This window comes from Dendrobates tinctorius, unplaced genomic scaffold (assembly GCF_039654945.1).
Source record: "Dendrobates tinctorius isolate UK_male_01 unplaced genomic scaffold, ASM3965494v1 ptg000098l, whole genome shotgun sequence".
Taxonomy (NCBI): Eukaryota; Metazoa; Chordata; class Amphibia; order Anura; family Dendrobatidae; genus Dendrobates; species Dendrobates tinctorius.
Genome location: NW_027361766.1, coordinates 24,296,380 through 24,319,627, shown reverse-complemented (window position 1 = coordinate 24,319,627; position 23,248 = coordinate 24,296,380). Strand labels below are relative to the sequence as shown.

General features: G+C 44.6%; 1 protein-coding gene and 1 long non-coding RNA gene across 3 annotated transcripts in view; one reads left to right on the top strand and one right to left on the bottom strand.

Moving 5' to 3' along the window:
- The window catches only part of LOC141099122 (uncharacterized), a 117,808-nt gene that overhangs the window by 30,637 nt on the left and 63,923 nt on the right, over positions 1-23,248 (bottom strand). The window lies entirely within an intron of this gene.
- The window catches only part of SLC26A9 (solute carrier family 26 member 9), a 147,596-nt gene that overhangs the window by 73,869 nt on the left and 50,479 nt on the right, over positions 1-23,248 (top strand). The gene's annotated exons all lie outside the window — the stretch shown is intronic.

Here is a 23,248-nt window from a genome sequence, read left to right as displayed (position 1 = left end):
GGTCATTGTCCAGCTGGAAGACCCATGACCTCTGAGGGAGAGCCAGCTTTCTCACACTGGGCCCTACATTATGCTGCAAAATTTGTTGGTAGTCTTTAGACTTCATAATGCCATGCACACGGTCAAGCAGTCCAGTGCCAGAGGCAGCAAAGCAACCCCAAAACATCAGGGAACCTCCGCCATGTTTGACTGTAGGGACCGTGTTCTTTTCTTTGAATGCCTCTTTTTTTCTCCTGTAAACTCTATGTTGATGCCTTTGCCCAAAAAGCTCTACTTTTCTCTCATCTGACCAGAGAACATTCTTCCAAAACGTTTTATGCTTTTTCAGGTAAGTTTTGGCAAACTCCAGCCTGGCTTTTTTATGTCTCGGGGCAAGAAGTGGGGTCTTCCTGGGTCTCCTACTATACAGTCCCTTTTCATTCAGACGCCGACGGATAGTACGGGTTGACACTGTTGTACCCTTGGACTGCAGGGCAGCTTGAACTTGTTTGGATGTTAGTCGAGGTTCTTTATCCAACATCCGCACAATCTTGCGTTGAAATCTCTTGTCAATTTTTCTTTTCCGTCCACATCTAGGGAGGTTAGCCACAGTGCCATGGGCTTTAAACTTCTTGATGACACTGCGCACGGTAGACACAGGAACATTCAGGTCTTTGGAGATGGACTTGTAGCCTTGAGATTGCTCATGCTTCCTCACAATTTGGTTTCTCCAGTCCTCAGACAGTTCTTTGGTCTTCTTTCTTTTCTCCATGCTCAAAGTGGTACACACAAGGACACAGGACAGAGGTTGAGTCAACTTTAATCCATGTCAACTGGCTGCAAGTGTGATTTAGTTATTGCCAACACCTGTTAGGTGCCACAGGTAAGTTACAGGTGCTGTTAATTACACAAATTAGAGAAGCATCACATGATTTTTCGAACAGTGCCAATACTTTTGCCCACCCTCTTTTTTATGTTCGGTGTGGAATCATATCCAATTTGGCTTTAGGACAATTCTTTTTGTGTTTTTTCATTTAAGACAAATTAAATGAAGATAATAATACCAAAGAATTTGTGTTTGCAATCATTTCAGGAAGAAACTGAGTATGACAGAATTGCAGGGGTGTCAATACTTTTGGCCACAACTGTACTTCTTATGGGTAAACATGAGATAAGAATTCAGTAGCACACAACCCATGCTGCTGGCAAAATACACTCAAAAGTGAATGTAAAAGTAACAACAACAAGAGAGCTTCCCTCCCCACATTACAGCAAACATATAACTTCACACTATCACCATCTGCTGTCAGGCTAGTGTAAAGTCCTCCTTTACATAAACAATAAGTCCATTTCTGTTGCATATGCCAACACCATTTCTCTACAGTAATGACTTATTCAGTCAAACCCAACTTTTTTATTAGTCTCTGGTGTTTATCAGCATTCAACGCCTTCATGAAGATGTCTGCTGTCATTTCTTCAGTAGGACAATATTCTAACTTCAAGACTCCTTGTTCCTGATGATCTCTCAAGAAAGGATACTTCACATCAATATGCTTGGTTCTTGGATTGACTCTTTCCATCTGAGCAAGAACAAGACATCCTTGATTGTCCTCTTTAAATTATGTCGGTTACAACTGTGGTTGTCCTAAGTCTGTCAACAATTGTCTTAACTAGAGTTGAGCGAAACGGGTCGAAAAATTTCAAAAGTCGCCGACTTTTGGCAAAGTCAGGTTTCATGAAACGAAACCCGACCCTAGGATGAGGTCGGCCACGAGTTCGGTGACTTACGTGCCAAAGTCGCGTTTCAAAAGTTTGTTTTGCGCTCTTTTTCAGCCAATCAGGATCCACGGACACTGTGGGCAACGTGATGACATAGGCAGGGGTCACCACCATCTTTCAGAAGGGCATGCAAGTGATTGGCTTGCTTTGGTGGGCGTCACAGGGGGTATAAAAGGGCGTGCACGCCAACCGCCATGTTACTCATGCTGATCTCAGAATAGGGAGAGCGTTAGGCAGGTAAGAAGACACCAAAAACTGCTTCTGCTGCTAGCGATTTTGCCTGTACAACACACCAGTCACTGTGTGTGCAGTGCAAGGGGAGGCTATATTTTGCTGGATCAGCGGTGTTGGTTGTTAGGCTGCCTTCTAAGGCTTCCTGACGGCTGCATTGCTGTTTACCCACTGCTCTGCAAACTGCTTTTTTAAAAGCATTCCCAATTTTTTTTTTGTCCTGCTGAGGTACTGAGCGTGCGTTTTTCAGTGCGTAATTAGTATTATGAAGTTAATTAAGGTTGACAAGCTTAAGTAAGAAGAATTGATGCTTTTGGCATTCAAATGGGCACTGTTGGTGTGTTTCCTGTCCTCTCACTGCCGACTTTTATTCCCCATTGACTTACATTGGGTTTCGTGTTTCGGGACGACCCCGACTGTTCCCTATAGTCGGCCGATCTTGCTCGACCCGACTTTTGGAAAAGTCGGGTTTCACGAAACGAAACTCGACCCTAAAAAAACAAAAGTCGCTCAACTCTAGTCTTAACCACAGAACTTCTTGACTTGCATGTGCTGCGGCAACATACTATCCTTCTGTTGAAGACAGTGTCACAATTGACTGTTTCTTACTTGTCCAACTTATTGGTCCACCTGAGAGGAAAAAAATATGTCCACTAGTAGATCTTCTGTCAGTTGGATCTCCAGCCCAATCTGCATCAACGTATCCTGTTAAAATGCAATTATCCCTTGTGGGTAGTTTGAGTTTAACGTTGCTAGTTCCTTTCAAATAACGCATTACTCTCTTCACAGCATTCCAGTCAGCTTTATTTGGTTTTGACACCTTTCAACTCAGGATTCTTACTGCTGCTGCGATGTCTGGTCTTGTAACAGTCGCTAGATACAGTAGCTTTCCTATTGCTGTTCTGTACTCTTCATTATTTGGTAACATATTTTTCTCACTATTCATCTCTTTAAGATAATTTATTTCCATTGGAGACTTTACTGTTTTTGCATCCTTCAATCCAAATTCTTTTGTTATGTCTTGAATCATGTGATTTTAATTCAGTAGGAATCTTCCGTCTTCTTCTCTTTCTACCTGTATTCCTAGGTACTGTTTCACATTTCCCAAGTCTTTGATTTCGAAATGTTGCTTCAGGATTTTTAGAATGTTTTCTTTATCCCTTTCTTGTTCAGAACAAATCAAAATGTTGTCTACATATATGAGTACATAAATCCATCTATTCATCAGCCTTTTTGTGTACAAGCATGGATCAGCTTTGCTTCTTTGAAATTTTTCATTTGTAAACACTTCCATGATTTTGTCATTCCACGCTTTCGCTGCTTGCTTTAAACCATATATGCTTTTCTGTAGTTTGCAAACTTTGTTTGGATTTCTTTCATCTTTGAATCCTGGAGGTTGTTCCCTGTAAATGTCTTCTGTTAAATCTCCATTCAAAAATGCTGTCTTTACATCAAGATGTATCAGTTCCATCTGTTTCATTGCTGCAACCGTAAGTAAAGTTCTTATTGTAGTATGTTTGACAACTGGAGCAAATGTCTCATCATAGTCTTCTCCATATTTTTGAGAATACCCTTTAGCTACGAGTCTTGCTCGGTATCTTTCAGGTGTGCCATCTAGTATTTTACTTAAAAAATCCATTTACATTCTATGGCTTTTCTTCCTTCTGGTAAATCTGTCAGTGTCCTTGTATTTGAGTAATGCAAAGATTTAATTTCTGTTTCAGTTGCTTCCATCCATTTATTAGCTTCTTCTTTAGGGATTTTAGATATGTCTTCCCAAGAGGTAGGTTCATAAATTTTACTTGTGATTGTCTTGTATGAGAGACGTTTTGGTGGTTTACCTTTGTTTTCTCTCACTGAACGTCTTGATTCTGTGTCTGTTTGTAGTTGTATTTCTTCATTTTCCGTATTCTGTTCTTCATCAATTTCAACTACTTTCTCATCAGATACCTCTTCAGCTATATCACTGCTGTTTTTTTCATTTTTTGTGTCAATTGAAATCATAGTGTCTTCATTTAGATCCTCAATGAATGTCACACTGTTACTCACCGTGACTCTGTCTGTTTTGGGATCTAGGATTCTGTATCCCTTGCAATTTTCACTATATCCAACAAATATTCCCTCTATGGATCTGTTTTGAAGTTTGGAACATTTTTCTTTTGGAATGAATATGAAAACTTTACATGCAAAAACTTTTAAATGATTGACACTTGGTTTCATACCTTGCCACAGTTCATATGAAGTTTTCTTCAGTTTTCTGGAAAAAAAAGTCTGTTCTGTAGATATGTAGCTGTCATTGCTGCCTCACCCCAATATTTCTCTGGTAGTTTGGAATTTGTCAGCATACATCTCACCATTCCTGTCAGAGTTCTGCTTTTCCTTTCTGCTACTCCATTTTGTTCAGGTGTGTACGGAACAGTTTTCTGGTGTTCTATACGATTTTGTCTTAAGTAGTTTTCTTTTTTGTGACCTGTAAATTCACCTCCATTATCACTTCTGATGACAATTGGCTTCCTTTGAAATTTGTTACTCGAACTTGTTACGTAGTCTACCAGTTTATCAAAAACTTCACTTTTGTTCTTAATTAAGTATGTGACTGTATCTTGAGTATTCATCTATGAAAGTCACCATGTATCTATTTCCTCCTGATGTAGTCACTTTCATGGGTCCACATACATCAGTATGCACCAAATCAAGTGATCTTTTGCTTTTCATCTCACTTTCTTTTGGAATAGATATTTTTGTGGCTTTAGATTTTATACAACATTCACATCTTATGGTAATTGAGCAATCTGATATCTTTAGATCTTTTGTCAATTCTTTTCTTTGTTGTTCCCTTACACTGTCAGGGTGTCTGTGTCCTAGACGTCTATGCCACACATGAATACAGTTCTTGTGATCATGTGTACATACCTTCATCTGTTCCTTTGGTGTGTCACGATGATATAATTGTTCATTTGCCTTGACATTGGTTATCACCTTGTTTTCTGCTAGAATTGCACACTCATTGTCTTTGAATTTTACAGTGAGTCCATTGGCTGTTAAATGATTCACAGATAACAATCCGCCTTCCAATTTTAGAACATACAACACATCCTGTACAAGTATCTTTGAATCTTGTCCGAACTTGTTTGAACAGTTTAGCATACCTTGTCAGATACCTTCTGCGGTTATTTTGCTTCCATCTGCAAGATAAATGGCTTCTTTCTAATCTAAATCAAGATCAGTGAAGAAATTCTTGTCACTTGTCATATGACTCGTTGCTCCTGAATCAATAAACCAACCAAGTGATGATTTCTTGTCTGTTACTTTAAATGTGCCATTCCAATTATTCTCACATGAATCAGAAATTGTGTTTTTCACTTTCTGTGTATGCTCTTTATGTTGTAATTTTTGTTGTTCTGCTTTCCATATGGTACAGTCTTTCTTTAAATGACCTTTTTTCTTACATCTGAAACATTCTGTTGTGTCTTTATTATAGGGTTTTTTAAATTCTGCAGCTTTAAGAGCATTTCCACTGTCATTTTCAGTAGAAGAATCATTTATCTGTTCTTTTATTCTCTGATATTCATCTATGAGTCTGGTCTTCACAAATTCTAATGTGATGTCTTTTTCGGGTCTTGTCTCTAGGGTATTTATCAAAGCTGTATACGAATCTAGTAAACCGCACAATAATATTGCTGCTACATGACTTTCTTTAACCCCTTCATGACCTTTGACACCACGTAGGCATCATGAAAAGTCGTGCCAAAACGACCCATGACGCCTATGTGGCGTCATGAATTGATTGCCACCCTGCGGGTTGGGTGACCGGGGTCACTGAAAGGTCACCCGACCCGCACACAGAGGTCACCCTAGAGTTAACCACAGGGGGTGTGGCTTAGCCCCCATGTGCCTACAATCGCTCTGATTGGCTGTTAAAAGTGAAACTGCCAATCAGAGTGATTGTAATATTTCATCAATGAAATTTGATGAAATATTACAAATCCAGTCATGGCCGATGCTGAAATAGCATCAGGCATGGCCGGAGACACTGAACCGACCCCCCCAACTGACTGACAGCGCCGATTGGCCGCCGCCACCATCTGACGGCGCCGATCTGCAGCCGCTGTCAAAATCTGCTCCCCCTGCCTTCCCTCCGGTCCCCCACGCCCTCCGATTAGCCCCTCTCACCCTGCACAGTGGCTCCGAAGTTGTTCTGGCCTTCCCGGTTTGCCGCCGTCCCGGATGATGGGCGCCGCCATCTTGGAAAATGGCGGGCGCATGCGCAGTGCGCCCGCCGGGGATCTGCGACCTGCAGATTCATTCATTTATTTTGATCACATTCGCTGTGATCAAAATAAAAAAAAGTAAATCACCGCCCCCTTATCACCCCTATAGGTAGGGACATATAATAAAAAAATATATATTTTTGTTTCATTTTTCCATTAGGGTTAGGGTTAGGGTTGGAATTAGGGTTAGGGTTAGAAATAGGGTTAGGGTTAGAATTAGGGCTAGGCTTAGAATTAGGGTTAGGGTTGGAATTACGGTTCGGGTTGGAATTACGGTTAGGGTTGGAATTAGGGTTGGGATTAGGGTTAGGGGTGGGTTGGTGTTGGGATTATGGTTAGGCTTGTGGTTAGGGTTAGAGTTGGGATTAGGGTTAGGGGTGTGTTGGGGTTAGGGTTGGAGATAAAATTGAGGGGTTTCCACTGTTTAGGCACATCACGGGGTCTCCAAACGCGACATGGCGCCACCATTTATTCCAGCCAATTTTGCATTCAAAAAGTTAAACAGTGCTCCCTCCAATTCAAGCCCCGACGTGTGCCCAAACAGTGGTTTACCCCCACATATGGGGTATCAGCTCACTCAGGAAAAATTGCACAACAAATTTTTTTTGAGGAAAATTTTTTTTTTTAATTTTCACGGCTCTGCTAAATAAACTTCTGTGAAGCACTTGGGGGTTCAAAGTGCTCACCACACATCTAGGTTAGTTCCTTGGGTGGTCTAGTTTCCAAAATGGGGTCATTTGTGGGGGGTTTCCACTGTTTAGGTACATCAGGGGCTCTCCAAACGTGACATGGCGTCCGATCTGAATTCCAGCCAATTTTGCATTGAAAAAGTCAAACGGCGCTCCTTCCATTCTGAGCTCTGCCATGCGCCGAAACAGTGGTTCCCCCCACATATCAGGTATCAGCATACTCAAGACAAATTGCACAATAACTTTTGCAGTCCAATTTCTCCTGTTACCCTTGGTAAAATAAAAAAAATTGAACCTGAAGTATTTTTTTGTGAAAAAAAGTAAGATGTTCATTTTTTTTTAAATATTCAAAAAATTCCTGTGACGCACCTAAAGGGTTAATAAACTTCTTGAATGTGGTTTTGAGCACCTTAAGGGGTGCAGTTTTTAGAATGGTGTCACTTTTGGGTATTTTCTATCATATAGACCCCTCAAAGTGGCTTCAAATGTGATGTGGTCCGTAAAATAAAATGGTGTTGCAAAAATGAGAAATCGCTGGTCAATTTTTAATCCTTATAACTTCCTAACGAAAAAAAATTTTGGTTCCAAAATTGTGCTGATGTAAAGTAAACATGTAAGAGCAGTGAGACTATGGAACTCTCTGCCATATGATGTTGTAATGAGTGATTCACTACTAAAATTTAAGAAGGGACTGGATGCCTTTCTTGAAAAGTATAATATTACAGGGTATATACACTAGTCTCCTTAATATTGCGTTGATCCATGGAGCTAGTCTGATTGCCGTATGTGGAGTCGGGAAGGAATTTTTTTCCCCAATGTGAAGCTTACTGTTGCCACATGGGGTTTTTTTGCCTTCCTCTGGATCAACATGTTAGGGCAAGTTAGGATAGGATATGGGTTGAACTAGATGGACTTAAAGTCTCCCTTCAACCTTAATAACTATGTTACTATGTTACTATGTTACATGTGTGCATCAGGGGCTCTGCAAACGTAACATGACACTTGCAGATCATTCCATCAAGTCGGCATTTCAAAACGTCACTACTTCCCTTCCGAGCCCCAACGTGTGCCCAAACAGTGGTGTCCCCCCCCCCCCCACATATGGGGTATCAGCGTACTCAGGACAAACTAGAAAACAACTTTTGGGGTCCAAACTTATCCTGTTACCCCTGTGAAAATAAAAAATTGAAGGCTAAAAATAATTTTTTGAGGGAGAATTTTTTTTTTTATTTTCACGGCTCTGCTTTATAAACTTCTGTGAAGCACTTGGGGGTTCAAAGTGCTCACCACACATCTAGATTAGCTCCTTGGGTGGTATAGTTTCCAAAATGGGGTCACTTGAGGGTGTATTCCACTGTTTAGGTACATCAGGGGCTCTGCAAACGTAACATGACACTCGCAGATCATTCCATCAAGTCGGCATTTCAAAACGTCACTACTTCCCTTCCGAGCCCCAACGTGTGCCCAAACAGTGGTGTCCCTCCCACATATGGGGTACCAGCATACTCAGGACAAACTGGACAACAACTTTTGGGGTCCAAATTTATCCTGTTACTAGAGTTGAGCGACTTTTGGTTTTTTAGGGTCGCGTTTCGTTTCGTGAAACCCGACTTTTCCAAAAGTCGGGTCGAGCAAGATCGTCCGATTATAGGGAAAAGTCGGGGTCGTCCCGAAACATGAAACCCAATGTAAGTCAATGGGGAATAAAAGTCGGCAGTGAGAGGAGGACAGGAAACACACCAACAGTGCCCATTTGAATGCCAAAAGCATCAATTCTTCTTACTTAAGCTTGTCAACCTTAATTAACTTCATAATACAAGTTACGCGCTGAAAAATGGGGGTTATTTGGCTACAGACTGTGGGGGGGGAGGGCTGGCTCCAGGTTTTCATGTGCCCTGGGCGAAAGAGCGCCCCTTTAACACATACCAAAACTCATCATGCTCCGATACGGCAGAGAAATAGCGGTATAGTACAATGAAAAATACCTCACTTTTTACATCTCTTGACGAGGCCCATCTATTTCTCCATACAGAATCATTGGTCCCATATAATGTTTGAAACAGTATATGATGAGCTCCACATAATGCTACAGTATATGTTGGTCCCCATGGATGAAGCTCTACTGTCTTATGGGCCCAAATAATGCTCCAAACATAATGGGCCCCATTTCTAATGCTCTAGTGTATAATGGGCCCTGTAAATGCTGCTCCAGTGTCTGATGTCCACCTTTGGAATGTTCCAGTGTATGGTGGGCCCCATCTATCATTCTCAGACGGTGTTAGGCCCAGTATGGATTGCACGTGATTGCACAAAGGTTAGAAAGGGTACCGTATCCCCAGATAACATGTATGGACAGCGTACACATTCAAAATATATGTCTCAGGAGGCAGGCTCAGACGGTGTTAGGCCCAGTATGGATTGCACGTGATTGCACAAAGGTTAGAAAGGGTACCGTATCCCCAGATAACATGTATGGATAGCGTACACATTCAAAATATATGTCTCAGGAGGCAGGCTCAGACGGTGTTAGGCCCAGTATGGATTGCACGTGATTGCACAAAGGTTAGAAAGGGTACCGTATCCCCAGATAACATGTATGGATAGCATACACATTCAAAATATATGTCTCAGGAGGCAGGCTCAGACGGTGTTAGGCCCAGTATGGATTGCACGTGATTGCACAAAGGTTAGAAAGGGTACCGTATCCCCAGATAACATGTATGGATAGCGTACACATTCAAAATATATGTCTCAGGAGGCAGGCTCAGACGGTGTTAGGCCCAGTATGGATTGCACGTGATTGCACAAAGGTTAGAAAGGGTACCGTATCCCCAGATAACATGTATGGATAGCGTACACATTCAAAATATATGTCTATACATCAGGAGGCAGGCTCAGACGGTGTCAGGCACAGTATGGATTTGACGGCCCAGATTACACAGCGGAGGAGCAGGGAGAGGTAAAGATTGCAAATGCTGGGGCCCTGCCCAAGCAAGGGGGGCCCACTCGTGGGCGTCGGTACTGGCACTGGGCCCCTCATAGTACAGCGGTGTGTCTGACGGCGGGTGTGCACCACCACCGTCAGAGACACTTGATTGCACTATGAGGGACCCTGTGCCAGTGCCCGCGCCCAAGAGTCGGCCTACCCACCTGTCCAGGGCAACGGCACTCGCACGGTGTCGTGCGGTAGGTGGTGACCCCGGCCATGGGGGGGGAGGCAGCACTGTTATGGAGTTTTAGAAAGTGGCATATGTTGATGTTGGACATTCAGCTGATGCAAAAGGCGAAATAGGTGAAGTACCAGGAAGAGGTGGACCAAAGCAAGCCATTTTTCTGTCACCCTATGTGTCATCAGGGGAAGGTGGGACAAAATCCTTGGAAACCCATGCGTGGTTCATTTTAATGAAGGTTAGATCATCCACATTTTGGGTTGACAGACGGGTCCTTTTTTCTGTCAGGATTGATCCAGCTGCACTGAAGACTCTTTCCGATAGCACACTTGCAGCTGGGCAAGCGAGCTCCTGTAAGGCATATTGTGCCAATTCAGGCCAGGTGTCCAGTTTAGCGGCCCAATAGTCAAAGGGGAATGACCTGTGTGGGAGAACATCGATATGGGAGGAAAAGTAGTTTGTAACCATAGTTGACAACTGCTGTCTCCTGTCACTTTCCATCGATGCAGTATTACCAGTTGTGTGAGCGGTATTTGAAAAATCAGTCCACAACATTGTCATGAAACCCCTGTCTCCAACGCCACTTCTGCTGTGTGCACCACGAACACCTCTGCCAAGCTGCCCCCGGCCCGTACGGCTCGTGTGAGAACCATCACCGCTGCTGTGTGCTGGGAATGCCTCAAGCAACCGATTTACCAGAGTTGCTTGTTTATTAGCCAATATTAGGTCAAGGTTCTCCTGTGGCATGATGTTTTGTAATTTGCCTTTATAGCGTGGATCCAGGATGCTGGCCAACCAGTAGTCGTCATCGTTCATCATTTTGGCAATGCGGGGGTCCCTTTTTAGGATCCGCAAGGCATAATCTGACATGTGGGCCAATGTTTCCGGTGTCAATGATGCACTGCGAGTGCTGGGTGGAGGAGCACTTTCTGGCAAATCCACATCCCTCCAGTCACGCACAAACCCTGTACCAGACCTTGCCACGCCAACATTTTCACTTGCCCCACGAGATGCATCCTCCTCCCCTAAGTAATCATCCCCATCATCATCCTCCTCCTCCTCTTCTTCCTCCACCTCGTCCAGGAGAGGTCCCTGAGCAGACAATGGCTGAATGTCATCAAGGATTCCCTCCTCCTCTTCCTCCTCATCAACATTGGCTGTAGACGCCTGCTCCTTAAGGTGCGTCAAAGTTTGCATGAGTAGACGCATAAGTGGGATGCTCATGCTTAGGATGGAGTCGTCTGCGCTTACCAGCCGTGTGCATTCCTCAAAACACTGAAGGACTTTACAAAGGTCTTTCAGCTTCGACCACTGCACACCTGTCAACTCCATGTCTGCTCTCAAAGTGCCTGGCCGTGTATCCTCCCACAAATGCATTATGGCCTGCCTCTGCTCGCACAGCCGCTCCACCATGTGCAGGGTGGAGTTCCACCTTGTTGCAATGTCGATAATGAGGCGGTGGTTGGGAAGGTGGAGCAATCGCTGCAGCTTCTGCATACGAACGGAGTGTACAGGCGACCGGCGGATGTGCGCGCACAGTCTTCGCACCTTCTGGAGCAGGGCTGTTAACTCCGGATAATTTTTGAGGAAGCACTGCACCACCAGGTTCAAGGTGTGAGCCAAGCAAGGTATGTGGCTGAGTTTTGAAAGGGCTATGGCTGCCACAAAATTACGGCCGTTATCACTAACTACCTTGCCTGCCTCAAGATGTACACTGCCCAGCCATGACTCAGTTTGTCGCTTCAAGTACTCGGCCAGCACCTCGGCGGTGTGTCTGTCGCCCAAACACATCATCTGCAACACAGCCTGCTGACGCTTTCCACTAGCTGCTCGATAGGGGGACACATCGTGTGCAACAGTGGCAGCTGCAGATGGAGTGCTCGTACGACTGCGCTCTGTGGACGAGCTTTCGCTTCTGGAGGAGGAGGGTCGAACGCCTACAGCCAACTGTTTCCTATACCGTGGGCTAGGCAGCACTGTCCCACCACCGCTGTCCCCTGTGGACCCTGCATCCACCACATTAACCCAGTGCGCAGTGATGGACACGTAACGGCCCTGGCCATTCCGACTGGACCATGCATCAGTTGTGAGGTGCACCTTTCCGCTCACTGACTGCTTGAGTGCATGGACAATGCGGTCTTTCACATGATGGTGGAGGGCTGGGATGGCTTTGCGAGAGAAGAAGTGGCGACTGGGTAGGTCATAGCGTGGTACTGCATAGGCCATGAGTTCACGGAAAGCTGTGCTTTCCACCAACCGAAAGGGCATCATCTCAAACGAGATTAGTTTGGCAATGTGGGCGTTCAAACCCAGTGTACGCGGATGAGAGACTGAGTACTTTCTTGACCTACTCATAGTGTCTGGGAGGGTGAGCTGGACTTGAGAGCTGCATATGGTGGAAGTAGCGGTGGACAGGGCGGACTGAGAGAGGGTTGATGATGGTGATGGAGTTGGTGTTCTTTCTGATGGCCTAGAATCAGTCTTTCGTTGATATAACAGTGGGATTCCCTGACTGCTGTGGTCTTGCAACGACACCTCAACATTTGCTGCTGTGCTAACCGGTGGGCTTACAGTGGGGGAAACAATGTAGCGTTGCTGACTACCTTCGTTGTGATCAGTTGCACATGTGGCACTTGAGGTTTGGTGTTGTGTCCACGCTTGCAAGTGCATGCTGGTTAAATGTCTAAGCATGCAACTGGTATTCAAATTTTTCAGATTTTTCCCTCGGCTAAAGGTCTTTGCGCACTTCTTACAGATAACCTTGGCCTGATCATGAGGATTTTGTTCAAAAAAGTGCCACACTGCACTCTTCCTACTTTGGCAGACATTTTGCGGCCTAGCACGCTGTGATCTTTTGACCCTCTGGACAAGCTGTCCAGCAACTCTTTTGATGTTTGGAACCTGTCTTTGGAGTGCTCCGGGCCTGCCAGATAACAGCTGTTGCGATGTCGATGTCTGCTGTGGATGCTCCTCATCTGAGCTATTGGAAGCAGCACCCTCTTCCCCCAATGGATGCCAATCTGGGTCAACAACTGGGTCATCCATCACCTCCTCTTCTATGTCATGTGCACCTTCCTCTGTGTCACCGTGTATGGTGGTATAGTGTGCGGGAAGGGGCACCTGAGTCTCATCAGGGTCAGAATCTGGCTCTGTACACTGCGAGGACAATGTAGTGCTCTGAGTGAATGTACCAGCAGAATCATCCATCAGCGGCTGTGCATCAGTGCACTCCATGTCAGATTCATCTTGGCCTGGGTAATTCACCATTTCACTTGATAATCCAGGCATGGTATGTGAAAACAGCTCCATGGAGTAATCAGTAGTATGGCCTGCGTCATCCTTCAATCTTGGTTGGGGTGAAGGACACAAGGAACGGTGTGGTTCATGAACATGAGCCTCCAATGACGACTCAGTGCTTTTACTTTTTACAACTGAAGAAGAGGAGGCGATAGAGCTGGAGGCTGAGTCAGCAATGTAAGACAAAACTTTTTCCTGATGCTCTGGCTTTAAAAGCGGTTTGCCAACTCCTAGAAAACTAAGCGTTCGAGGCCTTATGTAGCCAGACGATGACGCAGGGTCAGCACCTCCTGCATTCGGTCCTATTTTGCTCTTGCCACTACCATCAGATCCACCACCAACACCATCATTACCAGCTGCCAACCCCCGCCCAATTCCACGGCCTCTTCCACCAGCCTTCCTCATTTTTGGTAGAAATGTAGACAAAATCCAACAAACTATATAGTAATGTAAAACAAGGTACAAGGTGTCTATAGGACAGGGGAGATTTTGAATTTCTACAGACACTTGTGGACACTGGACACTTTTGGATTGTGTGAGGCCCACTGATATCTGAGCGCTATGTGACAGGCTCGATGGCACAGCTGTGACCAAAGTGACTAGAGGATAAGGGAGATTTTGAATCTCTGCACACACTTTTGGACACTGGATGGACACTTTTGGATTGTGTGAGGCCCACTGATATCTGAGCGCTATGTGACAGGCTCGATGGCACAGCTGTGACCAAAGTGACTAGAGGATAAGGGAGATTTTGAATCTCTGCACACACTTTTGGACACTGGACACTTTTGGATTGTGTGAGGCCCAATGAATATCTGAGCGCTATGTGACAGGCTCGATGGCACAGCTGTGACAAAAGTGACTAGAGGATAAGGGAGATTTTGAATCTCTGCACACACTTTTGGACACTGGATGGACACTTTTGGATTGTGTGAGGCCCACTGATATCTGATCGCTATGTGACATGCTCGATGGCACAGCTGTGACCAAAGTGACTAGAGGATAAGGGAGATTTTGAATCTCTGCACACACTTTTGGACACTGGATGGACACTTTTGGATTGTGTGAGGCCCACTGATATCTGAGCGCTATGTGACAGGCTCGATGGCACAGCTGTGACCAAAGTAACTAGAGGATAAGGGAGATTTTGAATCTCTGCACACACTTTTGGACATTGGACACTTTTGGATTGTGTGAGGCCCAATGAATATCTGAGCGCTATGTGACAGGCTCGATGGCACAGCTGTGACAAAAGTGACTAGAGGATAAGGGAGATTTTGAATCTCTGCACACACTTTTGGACACTGGATGGACACTTTTGGATTGTGTGAGGCCCACTGATATCTGAGCGCTATGTGACAGGCTCGATGGCACAGCTGTGACCAAAGTGACTAGAGGATAAGGGAGATTTTGAATCTCTGCACACACTTTTGGACACTGGATGGACACTTTTGGATTGTGTGAGGCCCACTGATATCTGAGCGCTATGTGACAGGCTCGATGGCACAGCTGTGACAAAAGTGACTAGAGGATAAGGGAGATTTTGAATCTCTGCACACACTTTTGGACACTGGATGGACACTTTTGGATTGTGTGAGGCCCACTGATATCTGAGCGCTATGTGACAGGCTCGATGGCACAGCTGTGACCAAAGTGACTAGAGGATAAGGGAGATTTTGAATCTCTGCACACACTTTTGGACACTGGACACTTTTGGATTGTGTGAGGCCCACTGATATCTGAGCGCTATGTGACAGGCTCGATGGCACAGCTGTGACCAAAGTGACTAGAGGATAAGGGAGATTTTGAATCTCTGCACACACTTTTGGACACTGGATGGACACTTTTGGATTGTGTGAGGCCCACTGATATCTGAGCGCTATGTGACAGGCTCGATGGCACAGCTGTGACCAAAGTGACTAGAGGATAAGGGAGATTTTGAATCTCTGCACACACTTTTGGACACTGGATGGACACTTTTGGATTGTGTGAGGCCCACTGATATCTGAGCACTATGTGACATGCTCGATGGCACAGCTGTGACCAAAGTGACTAGAGGATAAGGGAGATTTTGAATCTCTGCACACACTTTTGGACACTGGATACTTTTGGATTGTGTGAGGCCCAATGAATATCTGAGCGCTATGTGACAGGCTCGATGGCACAGCTGTGACAAAAGTGACTAGAGGATAAGGGAGATTGGATTGCTTTTAAACAAGCAGTTTGCGGAGCAGTGGGTAAACAGCAATGCAGGAATGTCAGGAAGCCTTAGAAGGCAGCCCAACAACCAACACCACTATATAGCCTCCCCTTGCACTGCACACACAGTGACTGGTGTGTTGTGCAGGCCAAATTGCTAGCAGCAGAAGCAGTTTTTTTGTCTTCTCAGCAGGACAAAAAAAAAAATTGGGATTGCTTTTAAAAAAGCAGTTTGCGGAGCAGTGGGTAAACAGCAATGCAGGAATGTCAGGAAGCCTTAGAAGGCAGCCCAACAACCAACACCACTGATACACCACTATATAGCCTCCCCTTGCACTGCACACACAGTGACTGGTGTGTTGTGCAGGCCAAATTGCTAGCAGCAGAAGCAGTTTTTTTGTCTTCTCAGCAGGACAAAAAAAAAAATTGGGATTGCTTTTAAAAAAGCAGTTTGCGGAGCAGTGGGTAAACAGCAATGCAGGAATGTCAGGAAGCCTTAGAAGGCAGCCCAACAACCAACACCACTGATACACCACTATATAGCCTCCCCTTGCACTGCACACACAGTGACTGGTGTGTTGTGCAGGCCAAATCGCTAGCAGCAGAAGCAGTTTTTTTGTCTTCTTCCCTGCCTAACTCTCTCCCTACAGAATCAGCAGCAACCTCTCCCTATACTAAGATCGGCAGAAGTAAGATGGCGGTCGGCGTGCACGCCCTTTTATACCCCCTGTGACGCCCACCAATGCAAGCCAATCACTTGCATGCCCTTCTGAAAGATGGTGGTGACCCGTGCCTATGTCATCACATTGCCCACAGTGTCCGTGGATCCTGATTGGCTGAAAAAGAGCGCAAAACAAACTTTTGAAACGCGACTTTGGCGCGTAAGTCGCCGACCTCGTGGCCGACCTCATCCTAGGGTCGGGTTTCGTTTCATGAAACCCGACTTTGCCAAAAGTCGGCGACTTTTGAATTTTTTCGACTCATTTCGCTCAACTCTACCTGTTACCCTTGTGAAAATAAAAAGTAGTGGGCTAAAAATCATTTTTTGAGGAAAAAAAATATTTTAATTTTCACGGCTCTGCGTTATAAACTTCTGTGAAGCACTTGGGGGTTCAAAGTGCTCACTATGCACCTAGATAAGTTTCTTAGGGGGTCTAGTTTCCAAAATGGGGTCACTTGTGGGGGAGTTCGAATGTTTAGGCACTCAGGGTCTCTCCAAACGCGACACGGTGTCCGCTAATGATTGGACCTAATTTTCCAATCAAAAAGTCAAATGGGGCTCCTTCCCTCCCGAGCCCTGCAGTGCGCCCAAACAGTGGTTTATGACAACATATGAGGTATTGGTGTGCTCAGGAGAAATTGCCCAACAAATTTTAGGATCCATTTTATCCTGTTGCCCATGTGAAAATGAAAAAACTGAGGCTAAATAAAATTTATGTGAAAAAAAGTACTTTTTTCTTTACGGATCAATTTGTGAAGCACCTGGGAGTTCAAAGTGCTCACTATGCATCTAGATAAGTTCCTTGGAGGGTCTAGTTTCCAAAATGGGGTCACTTGTGGGGGAGCTCCAATGCTTAGGCACACAGTGGCTCTCCAAACGAGACATGACAACCGCTAAATATTCAAGCATATTTTCCATTTAAAAAGTCAAATGGCGCTCCTTCCCTTCTGAGCCCTGCCGTGCGCCCAAACAGTGGTTTATGACCACATATGAGGTATCGGTGTACTCAGGAGAAATTGGATCCATTTTATCCTATTACCCATGTGAAAATGAAAAAATTGATGCTAAAAGAAAATTTATGTTGGAAAAATTAAAATGTCCATTTTTTCCCTCCACGTTGCTTTAGTTCCTGTGAAGCACCTGAAGGGTTAATAATCTTCTTGAGTGTAGTTTTGAGTAGCTGGAGGGGTGCAGTTTTTAGAATGGTGCCACTTTTGGGTATTTTCTGCCATATAGACCCCTCAAAGTGACTTCAAATGTGAGGTGGTCCCTAAAAAAAATGGATTTGTAAATTTTGTTGTACAAATGAGAAATCGCTGGTCAACTTTTAACCCTTACATCTTCCTAACAAAAAAAAGTTGTTTCCAAAATTGTGCTGATGTAAAGTAGACATGTGGGAAATGTTATTTATTAGCTATTTTGTGTCAGATAACTCTCTGGTTTAACAGAATAATAATTAAAAATTTGAAAATTGCGAAATTTTCAAAATTTTCACCAAATTTCTATTTTTCACAAATAAATGCAAAAATTATCGACCTAAATTTACCACTAACATGAAGCCCAATATGTCACGAAAAAACAATCTCGGAATCGCTAGGATACGTTGAAGTGTTCCTGAGTTATTACCTCATAAAGGGACACTGGTCAGAATTGCAAAAAATGGTCAGGTCATTAAGATCAAAATATGTGAAAAATGAGGATGAATGAACTCATGGAGATCAACATCCAACACTGCGGAGACACCATCACATGTTTCTCAACGCAGTGATTCTAGAGCAATGCCCCCATCCCTTATGGGAAATATGTAAAACATGCAAAACACAAGCCGCTGAGACACCATCACATGTTTCTCAACGCAAGCAATGACTAGCCAGGTCTTTCCCCGGGAAGGAACAACCACGGGAAGGGCAGTCTCCAATGAAGGAAACCACCTATGCGGCTTGTGTTTTGCATTAAGGTCAAAATAGGCTGGGTCATAAAGGGGTTAATGTCTTCACCAATAGACCTTATCTTTGATATTACTTCCATCATTGAGAATATGTGGTTCTGCATGTCATCATTTGCACTCAATCTCATACTGTAAAGCTTTCTTAATAGAAATAACTTGTGATTTAAGCTACATCTTTCATATAGCTTTTTCAATGTCTCCCACATTCCTTTCGCTGTATCCACATTCCTTATGTGTATTAATTGAGCATCATCCACTAATAAGCTAATGGTGGCTCTCGCTTTTCTATTTTTTCTATCCCATGTCTTCATCAGGTCTATCTATAATAATTACTTCCCATAAATCGTCCTTAGATAACAACATCTCTACTTTGAGTTTCCATAACTAACAATTTTCACTGTTCAGCTTAGCTACTGCGAGTTTCAGCTCAGTGCTGCACATCATTTTTATATAATCTTACTTGTTTTCAAGTTGTAGTGAAGATATTCTTCTTTCTTCTTGAGAGTTCCTGTATATCCTGTGTGCGTTCCTCCAGTTCCTGGGATCATAAATTCCTTTGTCCCTCAGTATCTGGATTTTTTTCAGCCTCCGTTCACTGGGTTTTATCTCCTTCTGTTTACAGAGCTTATCTGTTTCTCCGGTATCTGAGGTTATTGCCTGGGGTTTTCAGTGCATCTGGGATTCTGTGCTCTGGGCCCATAACCTGTAGCAGAGTGTATCTTTTGAGAATTGAGAATGACCACCAATAGATCAGAGAACTTCACTGAGCAAGTTATCTTGAGTAAACAGCATTTACTTCTTATGGGTAAACATGAGATAAGAATTCAGCAGCACACAGCTGCTGGCATAATACACTCAAAAGCAAAAGTAAAAGTAACAACCACAAGAGAGCTTCCCTCCCCACAATACAGCAAACATATAACTTCACACTATCACCATCTGCTGTCAGACTAGTGTAAAGTCCTCCTTTACATAAACAATAAGTCCATTTCTGTTGCATATGCCAACAACGACAAGGTTCTGTGGAGAGGACCTTCTCTCAGGGATCAGGGATGAAGATGAGATGAGAATGTAATGGTCGTGACCTTCCCGGGAACTCTTGCCCCCTCTGTGGGGACACCTGTGTGCTTGGCGGACGAATGGAGTGCCGGCTTGATCTTCACTTCCGCCCGCGGTTCCTCCAGGGCAGACGCCAGTTCCGGTCTCCACTGAACAAATAGCAAGGGCTCCGGATCACCCGCTCCTTGGGTCCGACGCTGCACCGCTGACTCCACACATGTAAAGTCCAGCTCCCGAATAGATGGTAGCTCCGTTGGCTGCCGACTCCACGGCCGAGACAACTCCACAGGTGGACAGGTGGGGACTTCCGCCGATTCCTCGCTTGTCTTGCCAGGCTTGGCTCCCACTTTCTCCTGCCACCACCTCCACTCAATGCGGCCCATGCCCTGGCAGCTATGGGTGCAAGAGTGCTGCATCGTGGCTGGTCCAAGTTCACAAAACGGCATCACACAGCTTCTTCCTGGATTTTCTTCTGGGTCCCACCCATTTCCAGGGGGCCTGCCTCTGACAACTCCACCCATCTGTTGTTAGTCAGTGGAAGAGGGAGGGGTTTTGTCCTCTTCATCCGCACCCACCAGGGGTGGACTGGGGCATACTGACAGGTAGGTTTTTGGCACCAGGGGACGGCTGCTACACCCACAAAGGACGTGGTTCTTGTTGTTGTCTACTTCTTCGCCATCTCCCACCAATTCCATAGCCGCCATCTTGGTCACAGTAATGTTGTCAGACTTTCTCATAAAATAAGCCAAGTCCAACTCAGAGAGTCAAGTCCGGTATTGTCACAGAATCTTCAGTAGTCAAATCCAGTGTTTCGTCCATATCCACAAAATCTTCTCCAGATCCAACGACCAATTGCTCCCATTTCTGGACATTTTCCAGGGGCACAGCAGTCGCGCACACATCATTATCAGCTCTTTTCTTTGCGGGTTCTCTGCATTGCGAGGTAGTCGTATCCTGCTGACTACGCCAAATGTAAGGGTCAGCCAGGACTATAGTCGTGGCCAGAGACACTAAAGCATCAGTGTCCCGGCCTTCCCTCACAGAAAATAGCAATCCACTGTTCAGCGTACCTGCGTCTCCAGGTTCTGGTCCCCCTGGGCACTTCCCAAGTGGCGATGGCCCCTCTCCGAGGTGACTTCCAGTAAGTTGTCCATGGTAACTTGAACAGTTTCTTTACTGATAACTTCACACAATATATCCACAGTTGGCACATCAGAGATCACATATTCGTCTTTACTTGCTTCCCTACATGGCTGACGCTTCTATACGGCACATGCCCGGACCGGACCGTCCTAGACTGCTTCCCAGCTTCTTCCTGGCCTAACCTCGCCATGATGACAATTCCTTCTGCCTGTTTCATTCCAGACTTGAAATCATCTGCCACCTGGTTTGGTTGCCTCTGGAAAAGCATCCAACCCATCTGCACCGCTCCGCGCGAAGCTACAGCATCCTTATGTTCCTCACTCCATCTGACGCTCGCCCTAAGAGCGTCCGCCCAGGCTATGAGTCACCATATCTTCTTTACTGCTCTGGTGCACTAAACTGATGTACAATGGACATGGATAGATTGGACTGTCACTGCCTAATGTTGCGTGGCTTCTGAGCATCCTGGGTCTATAGCCCATGTGAACACTTCAGGCACCCTGGCTCTGTCTGAACTAACTTCCTTCTCATCTAACCTTAACTCCTGGCAACCCCTCCTACACTTAACTCTATACTACTCTACACTTTCCCTATTCTGTAAATGACAAATCTTGAAATGCAGAAAATCTTATCACAACGCTGTGCAAATAAAAGCAACAATAACAATAAAACATGAAAACAAGCAATGGTAATACCCAGAAAGGAGTAGCAGTACCATTCCATATGTGTGGTAATACATGTGAACATGTAGCAGTACCATTTAGCAATAAATAAAAAATACAACAATGTACACCTTACTTAACCCCTATACACTTGCGCACAGGTTGACTTCCTTTTACTAATCATTTGACTTATGAAGTTAACTGTTTGCACCAATAATTTTTAGGGGATTCCTAGCAAAAAGGGTGAATACATATGCACATGCCAATATTTATTTATTTTATCCTATAAACTATATTTTTGCTTATATTTTTCTCACTTCACTTCACCAATTTAGATTATTTAGTGCTGATGCATCACACAAATCAGATTACAAAAATATTTTAATTCATGTTGTAATGTAACAAAATGGTAAAAAGCCAGGGGGTGGGGAGTGAATACTTTCACAAGCCATTGTATGTGGTTCTTTCTTCATTTATTTAAATCACTTTCCTGTTACTGAAGGTTAGCGCTGACTGGCAGAGCATATTTTGACAGCGTATGCAAACCTTTACTATAACCCTTTGTCAATAGGTCTATATTGATTAATATAAATATGAAAATAAAAAACATTCTTCTTAGTGTAGCTTATGTCAGAGGAACGCAACAACTACCATCCCAATACAATTTTGAATACAACTTGTCCTGTGCATCTGCTGTCCTTACAGACACGTATAGAGGGAGAATGTATTATTATAGATACCGTATATACTCGAGTATAAGCCGACCTGAGTATAAGCCGACTTCCCTAATTTTGCCACAAAAAACTGGGAGAACTTATTGACTCGAGTATAAGCCTAGGGTGGGAAATGCTCCATAGATTATTCCCCCATATGGTGTCCCCATAAGAAGCTCCATAGATTGTTCCCCCATATGCTGCCCCATAAGAAGCTCCATAGATTGTTCCCCCATATGCTGACCCCAGAAGAAGCTCCAGATTATTCCCCCATATGCTGCCCCCATAAGAAGCTCCATAGATTGTTCCCCCATATGCTGACCCCAGAAGAAGCTCCATAGATTATTCCCCCATATGCTGCCCCCATGCTGCTGCTGCTGCATGTAAAAATAAAAAAAATGACATACTCACCTCTCCGTCGCTGGGTGTCAGGTGCCGGTGTCATTGCTGGCACCTGAGATACTCACGTGTCCTGCGTCCATGGCTGCTCACCGCTATCTGCCACGTCATCAGTCAGTGACGTTCAGAGTGCAGGGGGCGCGGCGCTCACTAATCACGTCACCGCGCCCTCTGCTGTCTGAAGTCACTGACCGATGACAGACAGCAGCAAGCAGCCATGGACGCAGGACAGGTGAGTATCGCTATACTTACCCGTCCTGACGCTGTGTCTTGAGCCCCCCAGCTTCTCCGCGCTCTCTCTTCCTGCCTTCAGCGGTCATGTGGTACCGCTCATTAAAACTCATGAATATGCGCATATTCATGAGTTTTAATGAGCGGCACCACGTGACCGCTGAAGGCAGGAAGAGAAAGCACGGGGAGAAGCTGGGGGCTCAAGACACAGCGTCAGGACGGGGGGTAAGTATGACCTGACACCCCCACCCCCCTCCGACCCTCTTTGTATATGACTCGAATATAAGACGAGAGGGGGACTTTCAGCCCAATTTTTTGGGCTGAAAATCTCGGCTTATATTCGAGTATATACGGTACATAATTTAGTACTGAGGCTGTCTCTATCATTACAGAACTTGTTGATGCAACATATTCTTAGAAGGATACATTACAATAAAAGTGTACTTACAGGGCCCTGGTGCAAAATCTTTAACAAGATGTCCCACCCGTCATGGGTCATTTATAATACTGGTTTCTTCTCACTAGACATTATGGAGTTTTGGCTTCCTCAAGCCATTGGTAACTAGGGCCCAGGTACAAATGCTATTACAGAGTGTCATTTCTTCACATTAAAGTGATATTCCAGGCAAAGTACAAAGCTTGAGGGGGAGTGTAACATTGGGAATCCTAGCAATATGCTACTAGTACACCTGAGGGCACGTGTTGACAGCTGAAAAGCTCAGAGATGGATCTTTGATATGTGTACATGGCTTTTAGG